We start from the raw sequence: 9469 nt of genomic DNA, 5'->3' as shown, positions 1-9469 counted from the left end.
ATATAGACAAACTTTAGGCTATTTTTGGCTGTATTTGTCTAGATTGGCAATATGTGGCTAATATTTTCTTTTTAATATTTTTTTTCAATACATGTAATCTTTTGAACACTTTTTTTTAAAACTCTACCTTTGTGCAGTAAAATTAACTTGAATGTATAACAAAATTTAGTAGTTTAGGCTTTAAAATATTGTTTGTAGGTAATGAATGCCAATATAATTTATGTTTATTTAATACTTATATTTTGAATAGAACAATTTAAAGGATTTGTTGTGGAAATAATAATAATTCACTCTATGCAGGGGCTGCTTCACTGCATTATGTGAGAAATCAGTGTTCTTTATAAAAAGAAGCACTTCAGAAGTAGAAATTGCATTTATCAGGACTCATTGGATCTTATAAAAATAATCCAAATTACAAACTAAATCTATATTGTAATTGATCTATATTCTGGGGGTGCGGAGCCCCCATCGGTGTGAGTTTAAGGCGACAGTTATTTAGAACATAATTTTAGAATGTATTAATTCCTTGGAGACGCGTCATGCAGCTGGCAGATATGTATGTAGCTCGTTTATATCGTTTTTCCTTTGTTATTCAAAATATTCACAAACTTGTTAACCACGGGCGGACTGGCCATCTGGCATACCGGGCACTTTCCCGGTGGGCCGACGTGCTTTTGGGGGCCGACGGTCGCCGACCACAAAAAAAAGGACCCCCCCTATCTGAGTGCTGTCCCCCCAAAAAAATATAATTAATAACCACGCTAAGTATTGTGCATAAATTATATAAACTTAAAATAATTATGTAAGTAGTAAAGCAATACAAACGCAAACGGGCGTTTTAAGTTTAGAAACATTTTGAGTCACCCCTCCCTTGCCTCACAGTGGTTTGGTCCACCGCGCACGTCACACTCGCTTGTGTGTAGATTCTGTAGAAGTCCGGCGGCGCCGGCGGGAGAGAACAGTTCTACAGATAGATGAGTTCCAGTAAGTCGGCTGTCAAGGCTATTTTATTCAAAAACATCGGATGAAGTGATTATTTTCTCTTTAATGCTGACGGTGCTGAGTAATTAGTCATAACAACAACAACAAAAAAAGATGATAACTGATGATTTTTTCCAGTGAGTCCGCTATTTTAGCGATTAAAATGTTACCTAGCTTGTTTACCATAGCTTGTTTGATATAAGTCACCCACACCAACAACAAGTAACATTGTGATAAGAATATGTAAACTGTAATAAGGCTAATAGATTTACTGTTGTGTGTTGGGTTATGCTCAGTGTGTATTCATCGTATTTTGGTGACTTGGTTTTAAACAACTTAAAAAAAAAAAAAAAAAAAAAATATATATATATATATATATATATATAATTAAATTATATAATTAGTAATATATAACTATATAGTCATGAAATTATATAGCCTACATATATAATGAAATTATATAATTAGAAATATATAACTATATATTCATGAAATTTTATATATATATATATATATATATATATATATATATATATATATATAGCGGAAGGACGGGTGGTATTTGTGATCTTATGTGGTGGTGGGCCGGTCTGGGCCAAAATGCCAGGGCCGATTTTTGGTCCCAGTCCATCCCTGTTGTTAACTACACCATGCATTTTATGATATAGGCTATTGCGATTGTAAAATATGTGGAAGTGAATTTTTGTCGCGCGATGTCGGATTTACTTAATTTTCCCCGAAATACATTAAAGTATGTGGCTGATGAACTGGGAGAAGAATAGAGTAAACTTTAATGTTTCATACACAATGTGTATCTGATATTAATAAAACACTTCGTCAAATTATATAATTGAAAGGGTTATTATTGCAGCTTCTATAGACATCGGTGTATTGAATTTGAATTTAACAAACTATAAATGTATTTTTATATAGCCTAGTACCTCATTCATATGTGTATTTAAATGACTGAAACCTAAAATAAACCTGATGTGGGATTGAAAACACTAAATAGTTGTGATATATGACAAGAGCTGAGCGCGTCTGTCTTTGGATCAGAGCTAAAGCACATTTGAAGTGAATCTTTGCATTTTATTCTTTGTCATTATCCTAATTGAACACTGGGTGCATTACAACTTCTGAATTATATTCGTATAGACTGTCAGCAGTGTAGTTAGTGGTCCAGACCAAAGTATGAGGTTTCGGGAAATTCAGCCCTGACACAGACTATAAATGAGCAGTGAAACTTTTTCTGTATTTGGTTGAATGTATTTTGTTTTGACAATAAACAGGCTGCGATGTCAAGTTATAGTAGGCTAGCTACTACAACTGATATGGCGCCGGCGCGTTCACTTGAATTTTCTTATAAAAGCATAAACAACTTAAATTACTCAGACATTTATGGTCATAAGAGTAACACCATTCGAATATGTGTAGGTATAACTATTATTGTAACTATTATTTGTAGCCCCTACTCACACAATAAAACATTGCTTGAAAAATAAAGACAAGCAATGCCTTTCCGTGAACTTCTCCAAAATGAATCGAAACTCATCATATAGATGGTCTACTTGTCGCAGTTTTTTTCTTTCATTTTCATATGTGTATGCCTAGCTATATAGGAATGTTATTTATTCCTTTTATAAGATTTCATCTTGTTTTTTCTCCGTTCACATGAGCGCTGCATGATGCAATGAATCATCGTGTTTTATTGTTTCTTCTATATAGCCTAGGCTAAAACTAAAGCCCTGGGATTTTTTTTCCTCATTCTAATTTCGTTTAATTCTAATTTAACATAATCTTGTCGGTTAATGAAAGGATCGCGTCGGTTGAAGGTCGTTGGGGAAAGGAAATTATATTGAAAATAAATATAATTTTCAACTAATATTTAGGCTATATTTTCTAATATTTCAGGTTTATTTCGATTAGCATAAATGTTTTGAATAGTTTTTTTAGTTAACTATAGACTAATAACCTTGCCTAGGCAAAACATCCACAGAACTGCAGTATACATATACAGGAATTTTTCCAGCTGTTTAAGCCACGGATATTTACAAATATTCACGAATTATTTAATGCCGTCTAAGACACAATCTCTGACCGGGAGTCTCAGACTCATCGAGGCTAAACCTACAGCTGCAAACATAATTTACATTATGCTACTTTTAAGAATAATGACACAAATGTTGGAAAATTAAAATGTTGACCTTTTTTGAGGTAGGCTATTGTCTCCACTTTCATTCAATAGTTTTATTTTGATAAATAGGTCTATGACAATATAGCATTATTGTTGTATCCGTAGCGCCAGGCCTGTTTACCGGTATTTTAGCTAAATTATTTTTGAATAGGCCTATAATAAAATGCGACTGAAACACCAATGATAATATTTTTCTCTCAAAAACTTAATTCTGAATTGGTGCATGTGGCATAATCAGGTGCGAGTTATTTTCTAGAATGTAAGTAATGCTAAATAATAAAATTGTGCTTTATTAGGCTATTAGAAACTGCATAGGCTACACGCCTATAAAACAATATTGTGTTCATTACTCTGGGCACTGCCATCGATACAGGCATCGAATGATATTTTACACTATATTTGCTTCTGCTTTTTGAGTGCGGAAGAGTGATAAAGGCATGATAAATTCTCTATTATTGATCAGATAAAGATAGCCTATACATTCACGTCATATATGCCAACAAAATGTCGTTTTAACGACATAACATCTCGTTATTACGAGAAAATATGTCTTAACAACATAACATCTCGTTATTACGAGAAAAGATGTCTTAACGACATAATTGAGGGGAAAAAATTATTATGTATGAGGCAATACGCCACCGTAATATATAGCCAAGATGATCATACATGTGGTGTAGTATTTTATTGGCTCCTTACAAACTTACAAAGTTTTGGCCTTGATCGAAGGTATATCCACTGTCATCCCCCCACGGCTATTTTAAATAATAGTTTTACGTTTTCATATGCATATTTCATATTAATTATACTGGATTATAACTCAACCATTATAATCATCTGCCAAATGTATCCTCGATAATTCCATGTTGTTTTGGTTGAGTTTAATGATAATGCTGTCCTAAACCTATAGCGGACAAAAACATAACAGACTCAAAGCCCTAAAGAGTGAGCACACGCTTTCGACATGCACTTTTGAGAACACTAAGGAAAGAGCGCGTTCTTTTCGCCTGATGGACACTTCAAACACACGTTTGCACTGCCTGTTTGGTTTACCTGTTTAAACGTTCATAACGAGCGTTTTGTCTGACTCAAAACGCACGTATTCGACGCCCATTTTTGTTATGATAAACGCACGTCAAAAGCGCGCTTTTTTTGGTCATTCCAAAGCGCACGTCAAGAACGCGCGTTTTAATAGCAAATCACACGTCGAGAACGCGCGCTTTGGTACACAAAAACGCGCGTTCTTGACGCGCGTTTTCCATGATACCAAAGCGCGCGTTAAGAACGCGCGTTCTTAACGCAAATCACACGTCGAGGACGCGCGTTTTGCTGTCAAAACGCGCGCTTTTGACGCGTCAGTGTGCAATCAGACGTCCGACCAGGCGTTTGTGAGTACTTTGGCTTGCCATATGAGCGCTGAAAAGCCGTTTTTACGGCTGGTAAGAGTGAGCGCCTTCAAAGAGAGAGAGCGAGCACACGACAGGCTGCACACAATCCCTGTCTGTGTTGCGGCGGCCGTTCCCCTGCGTGCTTCAGCACTTTTAAAAAGAGTAAAGTCCCTGAAAGAGCTTACACGAGTAGATTAGCGTCTTTTTAAAGATGACATCCTACTTGTGTTTCTGGATGCGGTCGTTCCTGTCCTCACTGACGGCCACGATCACTGTTTCACATGTCTGGGCGCGTGCTGAAATGATGTTCGTGGGTGTTTCATGTTTTCATATGAGAACATGATCACGTCAACACGCCGGTCGTGACTCTTCTTTCTCCGGGAAGCTTGAGTCCCCTCTGTTGTTGGCCAGCTGCCGCTTGTGTGTAAAAGCACAGCCGCGGGTCTGCCCGACACTCTGGGAGACCGTGGAGATCAGCGAGAGCAAACCTCTCGCTCCTCTGCGTGTCGTGTGCCGTCGAGCTGCCGGGCTGCAGCGCGGGTTGTCACAGCAACCCAGCGCTCGCTCGGCGCTCTAGATGCGCGGTTCCCTTGCATAATCTCCATTGTAGCGCCCTCTCTGGTGCACCAGAAGAGGTCTACTTTGCTGATATGGCTTGGGTGACATGAGGTTGAGGGGTTCCTTCGGGGAACCAACCCCCTAGGGCCCCTCCCTCTCTAGCGCATTGCAAGCTGTGCAGCTTCTGAATTGGATTGCTGGTCCTTCTCATAGGGGAACCTAGCATTTCATTCAGAGCTCCAGCTGAGGGACAGACGTCGATTGCAGCATCGGAGAGAGTGCTGTTATGCTCTGGAAATGAGGGTGACGCTGCCCACTGTAATGGTGTGTGCTTATGCTGACTCAGATTCGGAGTTTACAGCCATGCTTTCCTGGGTCTCCCAGATGTGCATGGAAAACTTGGCAGTATGGGGGTATATTGGTGCCATAAATATGGAATGCCAAAATCTGCATAAGTTTTTCCTCTCTCACTACCCTCTTGGATGGGGTGGCTGTACACAGACCACACCCACCCTGCATGTGAGGCCAAGGCACTCTTTTTGCATGAGGGTAGTTCTGTGCTGGGGTTGAGCTGCGCTTGTTGACTAACCGTGATCAAAGTCACAGCGCAGGCCCTCAGCCAGACGATGTCCACCTCAGTGGTCCAGAAGTGCCCCCTGGCTTACCTTGGGAGGTGCGAGAGGTTTTCAAGCTAAATGCTTTCTCAATACTCCCATCTTACGAGGTGGCCTTTTCGGTGACACTGTCAAGGACTGAGCCCAGCGGTTCTCCTCAGTTAGTAGCGGATCGGGGAGCTTCCCATGACAAACCATTGAGTTCCTCTTGGGCCACCCCTCAGTCTGCTCGTCGCCAAGGGTGTCGTCCCCTGCAAGAAACTCCGGCCCAGCAGGCTCTGCTGTGTCCATTGCGGGGAGATGACGCCTCCCGTCTCTGCAACTGTTAAGTGGTTGGTGAGTATCACCCCTGAGACGGGCGACCCAGAGATGGGTGGGGCTGCTCTTCCACCCCTGGAGGAGGGCCGGGTGGTAAATCCTTTTATTGGGTTTGTTTCTGTTCCGCCACTGACCCAAGAGGCAGCGGTACCCAAATTTAAAAGAGCAGTTCCTCCATTTCAAGGTCTGAAGAGGGTTGGAGAGCAGTGGGAGGAGAAAAACCTCACCACTCTCATCCCCCTCTTTTGTCGCCAGTGGACAGCAGCGAGCAGCGGGCAGCCAAAGCCTCGACTGCTCCCTCTGTCCATCCGTGGAACCAGGTAAGTGTTGCCTAGCACACTGTGACGCCGCTTCGGGCCGCCTCACAAAGAGAGCCCCCCCGAGCCGCGTCCCTGTGTTCCACCTCGCTGCCCTGCTGCGGGTATGCCGCTGGTCCCTTTGGTCCCGCTTGTACGGTCTCTGCGAGCCTGGTTAGCGCTCCCCAGTCCGTCTCGCTGGCTCCTTCGGACCATCAGGCTCGGCTATGCGATTCAGTTCGCCCGGCATCCCCCCAAGTTCAGGGACATCCTCTTCACTACAGTGAAAGATGTTGTTGCCCGTCTTGCGTGCGGAGATCGCAGTCCTACTGGCGAAGGACACGATAGAGCCGGTCCCTCCAGCCGATTTGAGGTCGGGGTTCTACAGCCCCTACTTCATTGTACCCAAGAAAAGCGGCGGGTTACGACCGATCTTGGACCTGCGAGTTTTGAATCGGAGCCTCCACAAGCTACCGTTCAAAATGCTCACGCAGAAACGCATTTTCGAGTGCATCCGTCCCCGAGATTGGTTTGCAGCGATCGACCTGAAGGACGCGTACTTCCATGTTTCGATTCTTCCGCGACACAGGCCATTCCTGAGATTCGCGTTCGAAGGTCGAGCATATCAGTACAGAGTCCTACCCTTCGGGCTGGCCCTGTCTCCCCGCGTCTTCTCGAAAGTCGTGGAGGGAGCCCTTGTTCCCATGAGAGAACAGGGTGTTTGCATTCTCAACTATCTAGACGACTGGCTCATTCTAGCACAGTCTCGGGATCAGTTGTGCGAACACAGGGACTTGGTGCTCAGTCACCTCAGCCAGTTGGGGCTTCAGGTCAACTGGGAAAAGAGCAAACTCGCCCCAGTGCAGAGGTTCTCTTTTCTCGGTATGGAATTGGATTTGGTCGAACAGATAGCACGCCTCACAGAGGAACGTGCTCGGTCGGTGTTGAACTGCCTGAATACGTTCAACGGCAGGACAGCGGTCCCACTGAAGTTCTTTCAGAGGCTCCTGGGGCATATGGCGGCTGCAGCGGCTGTAACACCGCTCGGTCTGCTTCATATGAGACCGCTTCAGCACTGGCTTCACGGCCGAGTCCCGAGATGGGCGTGGCAACGCGGCACGTTCCGGGTGCCAATCACTCAGGAGTGCCGCCGAACCTTCAGTCCGTGGTCGGACCCTTTGTTTCTCCGGGCAGGAGTGCCCCTAGAACAAGTGTCCCGGCATGCTGTGGTTTTCACAGATGCTTCTGCCACCGGTTGGGGTGCCACGTACAACGGGCATGCAGTCTCAGGGGTTGGACGGGACCCCACCTGCATTGGCACATCAATTGCCTCGAGTTGCTGGCAGTACACCTTGCTCTGAGCCGCCTCAAAGGCCTGCTTCGGGGCAAGCATGTACTGGTCCGTACGGACAACACTGTGACCGTTGCGTACATCAACCGTCAAGGTGGTCTATGCTCCCGTCGCATGTCGCAACTCGCCCCCCATCTCCTCCTGTGGAGTCGGAAGCATCTGAGGTTGCTTCGCGCCATTCATGTTCCCGGTGTGCTCAACCGTGTGGCCGATGAGCTATCACGAGCTGCGCTGCCAGGAGAGTGGCGACTCCACCCCCAGGTGGTTCAGCTGATCTGGAGAGAATTCGGAGAGGCTCAGGTAGACCTGTTGCCTCACCAGAAACCTCCCACTGCCAGTTGTTTTACTCTCTGACCGAGGGGACACTCGGGACAGATGCACTGGCTCACAGCTGGCCCCGGGGCCTGCGCAAATATGCGTTTCCCCCAGTGAGCCTACTTGCACAGACCCTGTGCAAAGTCAGGGAGGACGAGGAGCAGGTCTTGTTAGTCGCGCCTTACTGGCCCAACTGGACCTGGTTCCCAGAACTCTCACTCCTCGCGACAGCCCCTCCCTGGCCCATCCCTCTGAGGAAGGACCTCCTTTCTCAGAGACGGGGCACTCTTTGGCACCCGCATCCAGACCTCTGGAAACTCCATGTCTGGTCCCTGGATGGGACGCGGAGGTTCTAGGTGACTTACCCCCTGAGTTACTTAACACCATCACTTCGGCACGTGCACTGTCTACGAGACGTGCTTACGCCTCGAAGTGGAACCTGTTCGTCGAGTGGTGCTCTTCTTGCGAGAAGACCCCCGAAGATGCTCGATCGGAGTCGTGCTTTCCTTCTTGCAGCAGGGGTTGGAGCGTAGGCTGTCCCCCTCCACCCTCAAAGTCCATACTGCTGCTATCTCCACTTACCACGACCACATAGATGGCAAATCTGTTGGTCAGCACGACCTGGTCATCAGGTTCCTTAGGGGGGCGAGACGGTTAAATCCTCCTCGTCCCCCCTCCATACCCTCTTGGGACCTTACTCTGGTGCTGAGAGCACTCCAGATTGCTCCCTTTGAGCCTTTGCTGTCAGCAGACTTAAAGATTCTGTCTATGAAGACTTTGCTGCTGGTGGCATTGGCCTCCATCAAGAGGGTAGGGGACCTGCAGTCATTTTCGGTCGACGAATCGTGCCTAGAGTTCGGGCCGGGTGACAGCCACGTGGTACTGAGACCCCGGCCTGGCTATGTGCCCAAGGTTCCTACCACTCCCTTCAGGGATCAGGTGGTGAGCCTGCAAGCGCTGCCTTCGGAGGAGGCAGACCCAGCCCTGGCTTTGCTCTGTCCAGTTCGCGCCTTGCGACTGTACATAGACAGAACTCGAAGCTTCAGGACCTCAGACCAGCTCTTGTCTGTTACGGAGGCCAGCAGAAGGGAAAGGCTGTCTCCAAGCAGAGGATGGCCCACTGGATAGTGGATGCCATCGCCCTGGCTTATCAAGCTCAGGGCGTGCCCTGCCCGCTCAGGTTGCATGCTCACTCCACGAGAGGTGTAGCATCCTCCTGGGCGCTGGCTCGTGGCGCCTCGCTAACAGACATTTGTAGAGCTGCGGGCTGGGCGACACCCAACACGTTCGCTAGATACTATAGCCTTCGTGTCGAGCCGGTCTCCTCCCGTGTTCTCGCCTCAGGTCAGAGGCACGGAGAGGCCCCGGCTTAGTGTCGGCTTGCTGCGCTGCGTGCGCGTCTTTGCTCCAGAGAGTCCCTACAAGGCAGACGCTGTTGAGTCCTCCGGTTACCC

This window comes from Chanodichthys erythropterus, chromosome 15 (assembly GCF_024489055.1).
Source record: "Chanodichthys erythropterus isolate Z2021 chromosome 15, ASM2448905v1, whole genome shotgun sequence".
Taxonomy (NCBI): Eukaryota; Metazoa; Chordata; class Actinopteri; order Cypriniformes; family Xenocyprididae; genus Chanodichthys; species Chanodichthys erythropterus.
This window is presented reverse-complemented; position numbering follows the sequence as displayed.